A 10,775-nucleotide genomic window follows, 5' to 3' on the forward strand; every position below is an offset into this window, starting at 1 on the left:
GATACTGTATTGGTAAAATATACCGGTCTAACGGCTTCATTAATGCGCTGTATTGGTAACATGTACCGATCTAATGGCTTGATTGATACACTGTATTGGTAACATGTACCGGTCTAACGGCTTCATTAAGATACTGTATTGGTAACATGTACCGGTCTAACGGCTTCATTAAGATACTGTATTGGTAAAATGTACTGGTGTAATGGCTTCATTACTACACTGTATTGGTGACATGTACCAGTCTAACGGCTTTATTAAGATACTATATTGGTAACATATACCGGTCTAACGGCTTCATTAAGAGACTTTATTGGTAAAATGTACTGGTCTAATGGCTTTATTACTACACTGTATTGGTGACATGTACCAGTCTAATGGCTTTATTAAGATACTGTATTGGTAACATATACCAGTCTAATGGCTTCATTAAGATACTGTATTGGTAAAATGTAATGGTCTAATGGCTTCATTACTACACTGTATTGGTGACATGTACCAGTCTAACGGCTTTATTAAGATACTGTATTGGCAACATATACCAGTCTAACGGCTTCATTAAGATACTGTATTGGTAGCATGTACTGGTCTAATGGCTTCATTACTACACTGTATTGGTGACATGTACCAGTCTAACGGCTTTATTAAGATACTGTATTGGTAACATATACCAGTCTAACGGCTTCATTAAGATACTGTATTGGTAAAATGTACTGATCTAATGGCTTCATTACTGCACTGTATTGGTGACATGTACCAGTCTAACGGCTTTATTAGGATACTGTATTGGTAACATATACCAGTCTAACGGCTTCATTACTACACTGTATTGGTAACATGTACTGGTCTAACGGCTTCATTAAGATACTGTATTGGTAACATGTACCGGTCTAATGGCTTCATTAAGATACTGTATTGGTAAAATGTACTGGTCTAATGGCTTCATTACTACACTGTATTGGTGACATGTACCAGTCTAACGGCTTTATTAAGATACTGTATTGGTAACATATACCGGTTTAACGGCTTCATTAAGATACTGTATTGGTAAAATGTACTGGTCTAATGGCTTCATTACTACACTGTATTGGTGACATGTACCAGTCTAACGGCATTATTAAGATACTGTATTGGTAACATATACCAGTCTAATGGCTTCATTAAGATACTGTATTGGTAAAATGTACTGGTCTAATGGCTTCATTACTACACTGTATTGGTGACATGTACCAGTCTAACGGCTTTATTAAGATACTGTATTGGTAACATATACCAGTCTAACGGCTTCATTAAGATACTGTATTGGTAGCATGTACTGATCTAATGGCTTCATTACTACACTGTATTGGTGACATGTACCAGTCTAACGGCTTTATTAAGATACTGTATTGGTAACATATACCAGTCTAACGGCTTCATTAAGATACTGTATTGGTAAAATGTACTGGTCTAATGGCTTCATTACTACACTGTATTGGTGACATGTACCAGTCTAACGGCTTTATTAAGATACTGTATTGGTAACATATACCAGTCTAACGGCTTCATTAAGAGACTGTATTGGTAAAATGTACTGGTCTAATGGCTTCATTACTACACTGTATTGGTGACATGTACCAGTCTAACGGCTTTATTAAGATACTGTATTGGTAACATATACCAGTCTAACGGCTTCATTAAGAGACTGTATTGGTAAAATGTACTGGTCTAACGGCTTTATTAATATACTGTATTGGTAACATATACCAGTCTAATGGCTTCATTAAGATACTGTATTGGTAGCATGTATTGGTCTAATGGCTTCAATAAATACTATTTTACATTTTTTTATACCTTCTGACTCCATCACACCCATTTCTAGTCTTTCGTTCCTTTTTGTCTGCATCTTTTGGATCCAGTATGTCCACACGTCCTGTTATGTTCACATATGTTTGTTTTAGACATTCTATCTGTCCAATCCATTCTGGAAATAATGGAACCAAACATTATGGATATAACTGACTACAAATAGCTCCAAGCATCCCCAATTCATAGCGTAGGTGCTGTTCTATAATATTTTTTAGCAATCATAAAGATAATGATGCTAAGAGGCTGTTGAGAAGCAGGTGTTGAAAACAAAGGTTTCGATCCTTATGTGCCATATTGCAGAAACAATACTTATTTTTGGTACATTATTTTTCCCAAAGCTCTTAGCTTATCCTATGACACAGATATGGGGTATTTTGTTTGGTATTGGAAATTGATTTAAAGGACAAAATGTCTTTGAAGGAAGAAAGACATGTTATCTCTCTCTATCTTCTGTATATGGATGAGTAAGAAAAATATAATAATATAATAGGTTAATTTGTTCTCGACATCGTTGAGGAAAATGTTTTCAAAAATAAGTAAAAGCCACAATGCAGAACTGAAATCATTTTTATTGAGAATTTTATTAGAGTTTTATGACGAGACAAGTCTCAATATGGCACCATCTCATAAGATGTCAAGGGCCTGCACGTGGTTATTACTTTCTCCCAATGAAAGCTGGAAAAGGAAAAAAAAGTCATATGAAATGCAAGCAGTAGTGACAGTATTTCTTGTCAAAATAGGAAAGGATGAAAAGTAAGCTAATAGAAAGCAACATTCCGTTGAAGGCACTATTGCTTTATTTCCTATTGGCTCTAAATGCCAAACATTTAAACCATCTGGGACATTGTTTATAAACTCCCATTATACTAAACTTGGTAATAAGCAGATTCCAGGAGTTGATATTCCCTGGTTTCCTTTAGCCTAAGCAGTACTGATCTGCCACAAAATTTAGTCTAAATCCAGATAATAGTTAAGGGAGTTATTGTGTGGAAATGAAACTTGCTGTTTGTGACAGGGACTTTAGTTCAGCAGAATGCTCAAAATCGACCTCAGCTTTGTCTTAATAAAATCATGCTTCATACCATGTTTTTTTTTTTTTTTTTTTTTTTTTTTTTAATCCAGTACAATGTAATATCGAAGAAAACTATACAAGTCTGACCATCAAGGCCCATAACTGAGCCGAACGATAACGCAGAATGCTGTTGGTGAAGTTTGTAAATATCAAGAATCGTGCCATAAGAGATTTGAATCAAATCATTGTGCGGACACGAATTGGGTGGGTCCAATAATCAAGGGTAATAATTCTAGTAAAACGATGATGTAGAACGCTAACAACCAGACTCCACTAAGGGCCACCTCAGGTGGTGCTCTACAGTTTCATATTTTGCATAAGGTTAGAATTTTTAAGGAAAAGAATTTCCTTGGATTTCCTTGCTGGTTATACTGGCTATTTAAAAAAGACCTTGTATATCTTAGATATTGTTCAAAGAACCTTTAATTCCCTTTATTTTGGTGTATGATTGATGGTTGTAATAAAGATTATATGGTATGCAGCTTTGGTCTTACTCCAGATGTGCAGTTCAAAAAAGTGCTAGCTCTACTTGGTCATTTTCACTTCCTGAACTTCAGAGGTAAATTGTATAACAAAAAAAGAGCTGATAACATTTGTTTTTACATTTTATGTGTTTGGTAATTCATTCATTGTACTTTCAGAAGCACGTATCGTCTAGTCTAGCAAAATTCATTTTCCCTACTTTAATAGCTGTTAAGGATAGTGTACTCACCTTTAGACAAATTCAGGCTGAGTTTTGGAGCACAAGGGAGCAGTTATTGAAGTTAGCAGTGTGCTTAGATTATTTACAGTTTCCAAAAGTACAATATCCAAAGAAATGTCAGCCACATTACATCAAAGCAGCATAGAGGTATGCCAACAACTTTCTCTCCACTGTGCATGTTTTAAATGCAAACAACTTCATCTTAACATACGTGACTCTCTCAAACGTACATAATAACTGGTGAGCGCCCCTTAAGCAGTATGTGATACTGGCTGAAATTCAGTATTACTGAAGGCAATTGTTGTGAAGAAAAAGTGAATTTGTCCTTAAAATCAGGGACCAGACCTACGCTAAGAATGATGACTAAATACTGACAAATAAACTTAGCAAAGGTTCCATAAATATCAACCAGCATGATAGATTTTGTTGAAATCTAATCGAGATCAAGAGATTTAGTTGTTGAAGAAAAGTTGTTAGATTCGAGAATCTGGGACTATAAAAATATGCTACAAAAAGTGTAGAAAACCAATATGAAATTATACATCATATCGTCAGTATTAGCTGCGTTCTAAATTCGTTCTGTCGCTCTCCTAAACGATGATGCAGAAGACTGACAATCTGTCATCCAATGTTTTATTCATATTTAGCAGGATCCAAACTTCGGTTAAACTACAATAATAATTAAGAGAAGTATTGTATGCCACCACCACATTTCCACAATTCACCATGTTCATCAGCTCAATGAAATACAAATATGTAAGCAGTCAACTTTAAATCGACGTAAGGTCAACTGGGTTTTCAAGCTCTTATACAAAAGTGTAGGATGTTAGATCGGCATCATATTCATTCAGAACAAAGTAAATATTGCAGTAAGCGTTTTCGTGAAACTCCTTGTCAATGTCTCCATCCGTGCAAAAGGAGAAGTAAATATTGCAGTAAGCGCTTTCGTGACACTACTTGTCAATGTCTCCATCCGTGCAAAAGGAGAAGTAAATATTGCAGTAAGCGCTTTCGTGAAACTCCTTGTCATTGTCTCCATCCGTGCAAAAGGAGAAGTAAATATTGCAGTAAGCGCTTTCGTGAAACTCTTTGTCATTGTCTCCATACGTGCAAGAGGAGGAGTGATAATAATACTTTCGAGATAGTCACTACGGTATTCTAATGAAATATTAGATGAGCGCCATCGTAATACAAGATCAGTTGCATACCACTTAAGTGTTTTGGAGACACACACCCCCCCCCCCCACACACACACACCACCCCCAATTGATACGACATTTGTTTTATGCGAATGAGCCATTCATTAACTTTCACGATAACCATTCAGGGAGTAATTGTTTTATGGGATCAGCATCATTTTAATATAAGAACAGCAATAAAGAAGAGCTTAAAAGTACGGTAGACCTTTGTTTCAAGAGAGATAGCTATCGTAATATTTTTACATTTAGGCTGTTACATTTAGTGAAAAATGTTTTGGTGGAAAGAAAAGTAATGAGATTTGCAAGACGGCTGCGATAGCCATCATGTTGGAAGTCTGATCAGCACCATTTAACTTTTGAGCAGCTAGAATTTAGACGAAGTTCTTTCTTTAGTGGAAACCCAACATTTCTATCACTATCTGTTAGGAACAATTCGTGATAACACAATTTATTTTCAGGACGGCTATCTTGGCGACCCTACTAGCGGTATGGTCCGCACCACCTTTGTTTAGAGGCAACAAAATATTATAAGACTTATTTTTATAGTGAAGACCGCATTGTCGCTACGACTATCAGTTCAGAGAAGGAATGATAACCAGATTTGTTTTATAGAATTTATTTTCTCAGGATGACCGCTCGTTCAGGAGATGAGCAATAACTAATTTTCCAGATGATCGTCAAGGCGGTCATATTTGATATCAAACTGTCACCAATCTTTTTTTTAGAGCCAACTAGTCTTTATATAAGTTCTATTCATGAAAGCACCATATCGATACGACCGTTCTTTCAGGAGGAGTAGTTGTAACAAATTGGCTACCAATGTAACCATATTGGATGTTCGAAAGGCACCATTTTCATTTAGGAACAACTTGACCTAACGACAAATATGTGTGTACAGTTTCATGGCAATCATCCTACAGGAGTGCGGCTACAAGCTTTTTATTAACGGATGAATGATGACCAATGTATAGAATGCCATCGTATATAGATTTAGGATCACAGCTAAAAGCGAAGAAACAGAAATGTTGTATTTGTTACAAACAAGCAAAATTGACATTTTTCACGTGGATAAACAAACTTTAGAATTAAATACAAAACGAACTTAATGAAAAAGTGTATAAGCCGACCATATTAATATGGCCAAAGTATTTATTGCCTCAGAAAAGTAATGTTTTAGATATAGGAAGAATAATTTTGATTTTCTGTCGAAAATGCGTTGTCTGTAGCCATTGATCAGCATTACCTATTAGGGAGCCAATAAGGCTACGTGGTCGTTCAATTTTAAAATCGATTATATTGTTAACTAATAATGTATCGTCTTTAGTTTACCTGAAGGTGTTATGCCCCATGATGCGCCTGAAATAATAATAATAATAATAATAATAACGACATGATCATTAGAGGTAATAACATAATAAACATAATCCCTAAAACTATCAATGCATCCTCTGCTGCTCTTATAAAGCAAATGTTTTGATTTTATATCTTGCAAAACAGTTCTATAGAAGCGACACACTACATCATTTCCTTAAACGCAAATCCAAGTAAGTGTGGGGTTGAGCAGTGTAGCGGAGAAAAAGAGGGTGGAAATTAGAACGAAAATAAGCCAATTTAAACAGTGAACTCGATGGAGATTATTGGTAACTCTTGTTCGGTCCCTGACACCCATTGCCTTGCGGAGACTACAATAAGTGGGGGACATAATTCGTCGTATTACACATGTACAACACAGCTATGTTTAAGTATGTATAACAAAAGCGCTTTTGACTTGGTAAATCTAGAGAGAGAGAGAAAACTTTAGTTCCCACGTCATTTCACTGCCCCAGAATGGTTATCTTACTTGAATGTGCCAACTTCTACCGCATGCATATATATATATATATATATATATATATATATATATATATATATATATATATATATATATATATATACACACGAAGGGTAACAGCGACAATTACAGTGGCTATGAGTATATTCGGTAAATCGTTGATACAGCCTAAACACAAATTGTAATATTACCCTTGTGTTATGCCAGTCCAAACAATTAAGGGGAACATCAGATGCGTGTAATTAATGGATGTCCTTTCATTCGAATTTTAGACAAAAGTATCAACCTGATTGAGAAATCCAAGTCTTCATAATTTCCTTTAAAAATTTTTTTTGTGCATTTGCTAATTGAAACTAACTAAAGTCATATTATACAAATCTTGTAATCTTTATCCATAAATCATTAGGTGTAATCAATTCTTTTCTGACTGTTAGTATTCTTCTCTATGAAACTGCAGAAATGTAGATAAATGATACATTTTTTATTCGAAAATAATGCTATGGAAAATTAAGCTACTCCCTGTCCCACAAGGGAAGAAAAACCTACTGAATAATGGCAACTGGAACGTGCTACCCGTCTGAGTACATTTTTTGTAAAGGCCGACATTATGATTGCAACAGTCAAACTATAACAGCTCCATATTTAATCATCACGGATATATCGACTCCGCCATGATATATATATATATATATATATATATATATATATATATATATATATATATATATATATATGTGTGTGTGTGTGTGTGTGTGTGTGTGTGTTTGCATGACCAGTTTAATAGAATACGATGAAAATATACATGTATATTCTTACATGCTGGATAGAAGGTCTTCAAACAGCACTCGAGTGTATGGGTGAATTCAAAAGGCTGCCAGTGTCCATGCTCACAGAGGAATACCCTACAGTCTTGTACACGACTACCACCGGGAGGACAGCCAGGAGTCGTGACCGTAGTGGTAGGAATAATGGCTAAAAGAAAGCACTACATGAACATTCTATTGGTTTTTCTATGTATGTATGTTTTGCCGTCATATTAATGCTTAAGATTTCCCGCCAATATATTGTATAAATACTGATTATCATTAAGACAAGAGACATGGATGTATATGGTAGTTTTACTTAAGCAGTCAGATACGGTAATGTTAGAAATTAATACTACCTAGTTCACATCTGATACTGATAAAGATTCTGATCCACAGGAGTTGGAGTCTGTATTTGTCATCACTGTTGTTTGTTCGTTGTTTGTTTCTTCCAAAATGATAAAACACGCCAGCATTTACGTAGGCTTTTACAGTTTTTATGCTTTGTAACTGTTGCAAAGTGGACATAGGTGTATCGCCTGACCGTGACGTTCATGGCAACACATTTGAAATATAGAACTTAAACATTTTGAGACTTCTGATTAAGTAAAGAAACGTGGTTAAACACACTATTATCTGCAACTAGTCTCTTCGACTGGGGACTTCATCTCCCATTACCAAAGACAGGCCAGATTTGTTACTATATACAGACGATAAGGCAAATCTTTTCATATAATGAGCCACACACGTACAGGCTCTGTACACGTATGAGTCTAGATAAACTTTACAAATGTTAATATTTTTTACTTAAGTTATATTCCTCTGAGCTTACTTACCTGAAAGGCATAATCGTGTGAAACAAATGGTCACAAACAGCTGTACTATTTGCTTAGCCATTCAAGCTTGTAAACAATTCCAATTTTTCGCTATCTAGTGATGATATACTGACTACCTAAGGCGAGCTTATCACATTACCTATTGACCAGACTAGGGTCGTGTTTAAGCATGCTTATGGCGGCTAAGTCAGGAATTCATCCCCGTTTTTCAATCAAGATGTGACTGAAAATCATGAAACTTTCCTGGATGGGGTTTAGGGCCTGGCTGTTGCAAGTTCTACATGTCAGGGTAATCTGTTTAGGGTGAATCAACATCACACAAAGTGTGACATCAACAATGTAATAGCAGGCTTTGTTATTTAAATGTGTTTTGTTTAAGGGAATATATAGTGCTTAGAAAGTTGGAGTCCAATAGGCATATCATAGGAAACCTCTCTACGGATTAATTATAGAGCTCGGTAATTCTATTAAAAAGTTATATACATAAGTATTGTGTCTTAAATTAACTATTGCAGGCAATGCTACAATTAATGAGTTAATGTACTAGAATAGAATGCAAATCTGCAAATGATTGAGCGAAATACAGCTTACGTGTAAAATATGATAACTACCATTTCTCAACTTCCGGGGAAGTCAGAACTTGAGTGTGTTAGTGTATTTGGATTAGTAACGTAAATTTAACAATTTTTCAGTCATTTCCCTACGATGTATTCAGTGTTGCAGTTGATAGTGATGTCTAGCACTGGGGCATCATGCCGCAGACATATAGTATGCTGTCCCACCCAGTCACATTATCTTGACACCAGGCCGAACAGTTCTAACACTAACGTCTTAATGCTGAGCACATAGCAAGGCAGCTGTTCGTACCATTGTTACATTTTGTTTGTTATCACTCGGCCTGGGCTCGAACCCGCGACCTGCCGCATCCGAGACGGACGTTCTAACCACTAAGCCACACGGGAACGGTCAGGCTTCATAACTTGACCTTCCTGCGTGTAAGAAACACAACTATTTTACTCTTTATGGGAGAAATAAAGGCTCTTGTGAAATAAAATTTCATTTTTAATAAGGCGAAGTACTGTGAAATATCTCAAAGAGATGAATTTGCCGTTCAAATCTTTTCTGTACTAGTGTATGGTGCAGATCACATAGTTATCTTTGTTAGTATCAGCCAATATTCTAAGTTTACAAACTTGCTTTATTTAGTACCATTTTCATGCTTTGACTACGTAACATTGAAGGTTATTACTAGATATTAATTATTAAAGAAGCTTAAATCTGGGTTGTTCTATATTTCATTTGATTTTATTTATACACAATAAACCATTTTGAGAGAATGGAATAAGTACCACAATAAATTTATAAATAATACATCTGGTAGCATGCATACTTTAAATGTGTTTCAAAGGTTGTAACCTTTCGTGCGAATGTTAACAATGCTGCGTGTCAAACACTTCTAAATTTCTAAGAGTTGTAACGCATATTTCCTTTTATATTTACTGAAGTATCATCTATGATAGATGATAAAAATTATCCTTTCTGACCGTTTTAAAGTATGATTCTATCCTTGAGGGTTTTGCAATATTGCTAATAAGATAAAATATAAACTCGAGAAGATGCATAGACTGCCTATCAAGGACTGCTTAAGCTTGCTGAAGAATATCTATGTACTTATTTATTTTGTAATGAAAAACGAAAACCTTGCGGAAGTAAGTCTGCCATTTTTACTCTTAATTGTTTGTCCATTGGTATTACTTCGTTTGGAAATAAACGACATCATTTAAAGCAAGTACATAATTGTTTGTCCATTGGTATTACTAAGTTTGGAAATAAACGACATCATTTAAAGCAAGTACATAATTGTTTGTCCATTGGTATTACTTCGGTTGGAAATAAACGATATCATTTAAAGCAAGTTCATTATTGTTTGTCCATTGGTATTACTTCGTTTGGAAATAAACGACATCATTTAAAGCAAGTGCGTAATTGTTTGTCCATTTGTATTAATTCGGTTGGAAATAAACGACAGCTGAGTAAGATCGTTTGTATCAAGGTATGAAAAGACCAAGGTATTGACCAATATTTTTAGATAACATTTTCCAAAGCGTGTAAGAAATGGAACTAGGGTATATATATATAAGAACTGGAACGAGGGTCATATATAATAGGATTGGAATGAGGATCATATATAAGAGGATTGGGGCATTCTAAGAGTATTAGTGGACACTAAATGCCCGTTTACCAGCCTATGTGTGTGTGTGTGTGTGTGTGTGTGTGTGTGTGTGTGGTTTTAAGATTCCGCCAGCTAAATGACGGGGAACTGGGTTATTGGATTAATTCAACCTGTTGAACACAAAGACATTGCTCAAAAAAGGTTTGTCTGGGTTCGATTAGTTTGCGTTATCTTTATTGCACGATCATAAGATAGTACATATAAAAAAACACCATGATTACTTCCGACACTAGTATCAGAAATCAAAATCTAA

The 10,775-nt window shown here is 35.3% G+C and overlaps 1 long non-coding RNA gene across 1 annotated transcript; it reads right to left on the reverse strand.

Annotated features, from left to right (window-relative positions):
- Positions 1–2,399: 2,399 nt before the first annotated feature.
- Positions 2,400–8,447, reverse strand: LOC149791024 (uncharacterized). The gene is made up of 4 exons (XR_016423650.1): positions 8,290–8,447; positions 7,467–7,622; positions 6,149–6,175; positions 2,400–2,520 (listed from the first exon to the last, which is right to left on the reverse strand). It is a non-coding gene; the product is annotated as an uncharacterized LOC149791024 (long non-coding RNA).
- Between the last annotated feature and the right edge of the window lie 2,328 nt (positions 8,448–10,775).

The sequence above is a fragment of the Sinohyriopsis cumingii genome, chromosome 10, assembly GCF_028554795.1.
Source record: "Sinohyriopsis cumingii isolate HCF-2022 chromosome 10, ASM2855479v2, whole genome shotgun sequence".
Classification (NCBI taxonomy): Eukaryota; Metazoa; Mollusca; class Bivalvia; order Unionida; family Unionidae; genus Sinohyriopsis; species Sinohyriopsis cumingii.